The 6000-nt window shown below is 39.5% G+C and overlaps 1 non-coding gene across 1 annotated transcript; it reads right to left on the reverse strand.

Annotated features, from left to right (window-relative positions):
- Positions 1–1013: 1013 nt before the first annotated feature.
- LOC115892582 lies at positions 1014–1117 on the reverse strand. Its single transcript, XR_004052448.1, has one exon. It is a non-coding gene; the product is annotated as a small nucleolar RNA U13 (small nucleolar RNA).
- Positions 1118–6000: the final 4883 nt, after the last annotated feature.

Raw genomic sequence — 6000 nt, forward strand, 5'->3', positions numbered from 1 at the left:
GGGCACAGTGGCTCACACCTGTAATCCCAACACTTTGGGAGGCCAAGGCGAGCGGATCACGAGGTCAGGAGTTCAAGACCAGCCTGGCCAGCATAGTGAAACCCCATCTCTACTAAAAACACAAAAAATTAGCCGGGCATTGTGGTGGATGCCTGTAATCCCAGCTACTCGGGAGGCTGAGGCAGGAGAATTGCTTGAACCCAGGAGGCAGAGGTTGCAGTGAGCCGAGATCACGCCTTTGTACTCCAGCCTGGGCAATAAGAGTGAGACACCATTTCAAAAAAAAAAAAAGAAAAAGAAAAAAGAAAATTGTTTTCACCCGCCAGGCCCCTTGAAAGGGACTTGGGACCTCCAAGCATCTGTGGATCTCACTTTGAAACCCACTGCTCTAGAATGAATACTTAGAAGTGGAATTGCTACATCGGAGAGTGCATATGTGCCTCCAGCTGTACTAGATAATGCCAATTATTTTCCCGAGGGTTGTATCAATTTACATTCCCACCATGAGTGTATGGGCGTTTCCATTGCTCCACACCTTCCGGAACTTTTTCAGCATCCCAAACAGAAACTTTGTACCCTTCAAGCTCTAACTCCCCATTCTCCCTTTCTCCTCAACCCCTGGTATTCTCTCTTCTCCTTTGTCTCTGTGAATTTGCCTAGTCCAGGTATCTCATATAAGTGGAATCATATAATACTTGTCCTCCTGTGTCAGTTTTCTTGCCCTGAGATAATGTTGTCAAGGTTCATCTATGTTGTAGCACATATCAGAACTGCATTCCTCTTTATGGCTGAACGGTATTTCGGTTGTATGTATTTAACACATTGTTCATCCAATCATCTGGTGATGGACATTTGCTGTGTTTTCACATTTTGGCTTTTGTAGATAATGCTGGTATGAACACTGGTGTACAAGTAGCTGTTTGAATCCCTGCTTTCAGTTCTTTGGGTTCATACCTAGGAGTGATATTGGCACCACAAAACTGTTTTCTTCTCTTTCTTTTTTTTTTTTTTTCGGTCAGATGGGTGACGTGCTGACGTCATAACAAGTTTCAAGGGTGGCACATCTCACACACGTACATGAACACCCAGTCATCAGGCTCACGAACCACAAAAGGATCTGTTTTCCACAGCATCTGCATCATTTCTCATTCCTGCCAGCAGAGCACAAGGGTTCCCATTTCACTACCGCCTCATCAACCCTTGTTATTTTCCAGTTTTTAAATAACAACCAGCCTCGTGGGTGTGAAGTGGCATCTCATTGTGATTTAATTTCCCCTAATGACTAACAGTATCGAGCATCCTGTCACATGCTCATTGGCCATTTATATACCCACTTTAGAGAAATGTCTATTCAAGTCCTTTGCCCATTTTTTTGTTTTTCATTTTTTATTTTAGGTTCAAGGGGGGTATGTGCAGGTTTTTACATGCATATATTGCAAGATCCTAGAGCTTGGGCTTCTGATGATCCTGCCACCCAAGTAGTGAACATAGTACCCAATAGGGAGTTTTCAACACTTGCCCTCCTTCCCCCCCCCCCCACTTTTGGAATCCCTGGTGTCCACTGTTCCCATGTTTGTGCCCATGTGTCCCCAGTGTTGAGCTCTCACTTATAAGTGAGAACATGTGATTTTTGGTTTTCTGTTTCTGCATTAATTCACTTAGGATAATGGCCCCAGCTGCATCTATGTTGCCACATAGAACATGATTTCATTCCTCTTTATGGCTATGTAGTATTCCACGATGTATATGTACCACATTTTCTTTTCTTGTCTTTTCTTTTCAGAGACAGTGTCTCACTCTGTCACTTAGGCTGAAGTGCATTGACATGATCACAGCTCATTGCAGCCTCAACCTCCCAGGCTGAAGCAATCCTCCTGTCTCAGTCTCCTGAGTAGCTGGTTCTGCAGGTGCGCACCACCACACCTGGCTAATTTTTATCTTTTTGGTAGAGGCGAAGTTTCACTATGTTGCCCGGGTTGGTCTCAAACTCGTAGGTTCAAGTGATCCACCAGCCTCAGTCTCCCAAAGTGCTGGGATTACAGGCGTGCGCCCCTGCACCCAGCCTGTACCACATTTTCTTTATCCAACCCACACCATTGAGGGGCACCTGGCTTGATTCCATGTCTTTACTGTTGTAAATCGTGCTGCAATAAATATACAAGTATAGGTATCTTTTTGGTAGAAGGGTTTATTTTCCTTTGGGTAAATACTTAGTAATGGGATTGTTGGGTCTAACCGTAATTCTATTTTTAGAATTTGCTCATTTTTAAATCAGGTTTTGTGTGTGTGTAGGGCTGTTACTTCTTCCTTGAATATTACATTAATCAATCCATCTGGGCCAGGAGGTTTCTGTTTGGTTTTGTTTTTGTTGGAAGGCTTTTCTATTTTAGATTCACTATCTTTATTAGGTACAAAACTACATAGGTTTTCTGTTGCCTTTTCCAGTTTTGGTAAGTTGTATTTTTCTAGGAATTTTCACATTGCATCTAAATTTTCAAAATTTTTGACGTATATTGCTCATAATGTCTTCTTATTATCTTTTTATATCTCTAGGGCCTGTATTAAAGCTCCCTTTATGCCTCGTATTTATTATTTATGCCTTTTCTCTTTTACCTTTATTGTTCTCACCAGATATTACCACTTTTATCAGTCTTTGCCAAGAGCCAAAACGTGATATGGTTGACCATCTCTATTGTGTGATTGTTTTATTTCAGACATTTTCCTTTAAAGATACAAAAAATATTTTTTTTAAAAAAAGGGTGAGTATAAAAATACTTTTAAAAACTTTATTTTTTTCATTATGTTCCTTATATTTTCTTTGGATTTATTTTGTTATCAGTTTTTTGGTTTTTTGAGATGGATGTTTAGTTCATTAATTTTTTTTTTTTTTTTTTTTTTTTTTTTTTTTTTTTTTTTTTTTTGAGACGGAGTCTCGCTCTGTCGCCCAGGCTGGAGTGCCGTGGCCAGATCTTGTAATCCCAGCACTTTGGGAGGCCGAGACGGGCAGATCATGAGGTCAGGAGATCGAGACCATCCTGGCTAACCTGGTGAAACCCGGTCTCTACTAAAAAATACAAAAAAACTAGCCAGGCGAGGTGGCGGGCGCCTGTAGTTCATTAATTTTCAGCCTTTATTCCTTTCTTCTATATGCTTTTAAGACTATAAATTCCCTTAATTGTTGTTTTGAGAATATAAATTCCCTTAACTATTATTTTTCTGCTTCCCATAATAGACTAAACTATTTTCTATTACTTTAGTGTTTACCAAAGAAATTACCATGCACTCATGACTTAGCAAAGTCTAATGTGGGTTGATACTTTTACCCTCCTCCCAGAAAACTCAAGGACGATTTAACTCTATTTAGTCCCTTCCAGACCTATATGTTATTGTGTACTTTAATTCTCTTTCCTATATATTTTCCTATATATTTTACATTACATGTGTTGTTATTATTATTATCATTTTATAGTTAGCATTTACTTAGATTCGCCCACATAATTTCCATTTGCATTATTTTTTATTCCATTCTGCATCTCTGACCTCCTATCTGTGATCATTTTCCTTTTTCCTGAAGAACCCTTTAGAATATCCTTTAAAGGAGTTCTGCTGGTGGCAAACTTCCTCAGTTTCTATTTATCTGAAAACATCTTTATTTCACTTTGATCCTGAAGGATATTTTCAGTGAGGGTAGAATTCCAGTTTGGCAGTTACTTTTCTTCACACATAGAATATATTTTTCCACTGTTTCCTGACTGTCATTGTTGCTTCTGAGAAAACAGGTGTCAGTCTACTAATACTTTTAAGGTATTTGGGTGATTGTTTTGTTTTGTTTTTAAGATTTTCTCTTTGTCCTTGGTTTCCTGCAGCATTATTCTGATATATCTAGGAGTGGATTGCTTTATGCTGCTTGCAATATGATTCTTGGATTTATGGATAAATGTCTTTCAATCATTTTAGGAAATTCTCAGCTATTTTCTGTTCAGATATGGCTCCTGCCTCCTTTCTTTCTATTCTCCTTCTAGGACACCAATTATATATTTGTTCTTTCTTATCACTGAATCCTCAATGCCTCTGGCCCCCTCTTCTGTATTTTCTATCCTTTTGTCTCTTCATGCTTGATTTCTTTTTTTTTTTTTTGAGACGGAGTCTCGCTCTGTCACCCAGGCTGGAGTGCAGTGGCCAGATCTCAGCTCACTGCAAGCTCCGCCTCCCGAGTTCACGCCATTCTCCTGCCTCAGCCTCCCAAGTAGCTGGGACTACAGGCGCCGCCACCTCGCCCAGCTAGTTTTTTGTATTTTTAGTAGAGACGGGGTTTCACCGTGTTAGCCAGGATGGTCTCGATCTCCTGACCTCGTGATCCGCCCGTCTCGGCCTCCCAAAGTGCTGGGATTACAGGCTTGAGCCACTGCGCCCGGCCCATGCTTGATTTCTTACAGTTTCTTCTGACCTAGATTCCAGTTTACATAACTTTTCTTCAGGTGTGTCTAAGGTGAAATCAAACCTGTTAAAGTGAACTATATATGGCCTGAGGAGGACTCTGCACTTCTCTATTTGAGTCCTTGTGGACAAATCGTAACCTAGCTTAATAGGCAGACAAGATTGAACACCTAACTTAGAGGTATGCACCTATAACAACAGCTGAGTCTTGGCCAATCCCAGAAGTCATGCACAGGCTGCTCAGTGTTCAGATTATGTTCAAATAAGGCAAACGCCAACCTGTAACCAATCCAGCTGTTTCTGTACCTCACCTCCAATTTCTGTATGTAACTTCCCCCTTTTTTGGTCTATAAATGTGTTCTGACCACAAGGCACCTCTGGAGTCTCTCTGAATCTGCTGTGATTCTGAGGGCTGCCCAATTTGTGAATCATTCATTGCTCAATTAAACTCCTATAAATTTAATTTGGCTGAAGTTTTTCTTTTGACAGGTCTATCCATTGAATTTTTCTTTTGTTTACTGCATTCTTCAGTTCTAGAATTTCTATTTGTTTCCTATATATACATGTGTGTGCATGTATTAATGCTACGTTACTTTTACCATTTTAATTTTTTAAATTCTGTTTTGCCTCCTGAACTTTTAAATGACCACTTTCAACCTCCTCAAATTTCAAATTTATATTTTATCCCCTTGAGCATAGTTAGCAGACCTCTTTTACAGAATGTGGAATTTTTTTTTTCTTTTCTTTTTTTACTGTTGTTTCATTGGGTTCTTATTTCTAGCTCTTTTCTTCTCATGTAGCTGGTATTTTAAAAACTCTTTGCAAAAATAATGTAAAGCATAGAATATTTCCCTCATCCAGAGATGATTGTCATTTGCTTTTCCAAGCACCTGTGAACATTAGAAATTGGGCACCACTTTAATCCAGTGTATGGATTGGATTATGGAACACTTTAATCCAATCCGATTCACATTTTCAGTCACTGTATAATCACAATGCAATGTGTTCAGAACTATGATTGAGGAACTACAATCTGCTATGCAAGCCTGAAGGAGAAGAATCTAACCCTGACTGGAGTAGGAAGGCTGACTGGGAAGGCAAAGTCTAAGATAGGACCCAAAGAGTGAATAATGAATTGACCTCTTCACTCCTGATTCACTATGACCTAGAAATATTTCTTAAAGATGGCAAATCAGTGTCAGGTTATTGCAACGGGAACCGAATGGTTGTAGGATGGTGGATTTGGAACGCAAACTAACTTGGCTTCAAATTCCAGTTCCACCACTTACCAAGAAACTTTGAACAAGTTTCCGGGCCATGTCAACCTTGGTTTCCTCATCTATAAATTGGGAAGAAATATTATATGCTTCATAACATGATGAGGATTCAATGAGATGTCACCTAAAAGCACCCGGTAAAATGTCTGTCACATAGAAAAGGTCAAAAAACCGTCAATTCTTTCTTCTCTTTGTGCCTAAACCAAGTTTATTCTAGTAACAACATTTATTCCTTTTCCTTCATTAGAAGAGTGTATTTGAAAATTTGGGGCAGAAGAATCCCAAG

The sequence above is a fragment of the Rhinopithecus roxellana genome, chromosome 12, assembly GCF_007565055.1.
Source record: "Rhinopithecus roxellana isolate Shanxi Qingling chromosome 12, ASM756505v1, whole genome shotgun sequence".
Classification (NCBI taxonomy): Eukaryota; Metazoa; Chordata; class Mammalia; order Primates; family Cercopithecidae; genus Rhinopithecus; species Rhinopithecus roxellana.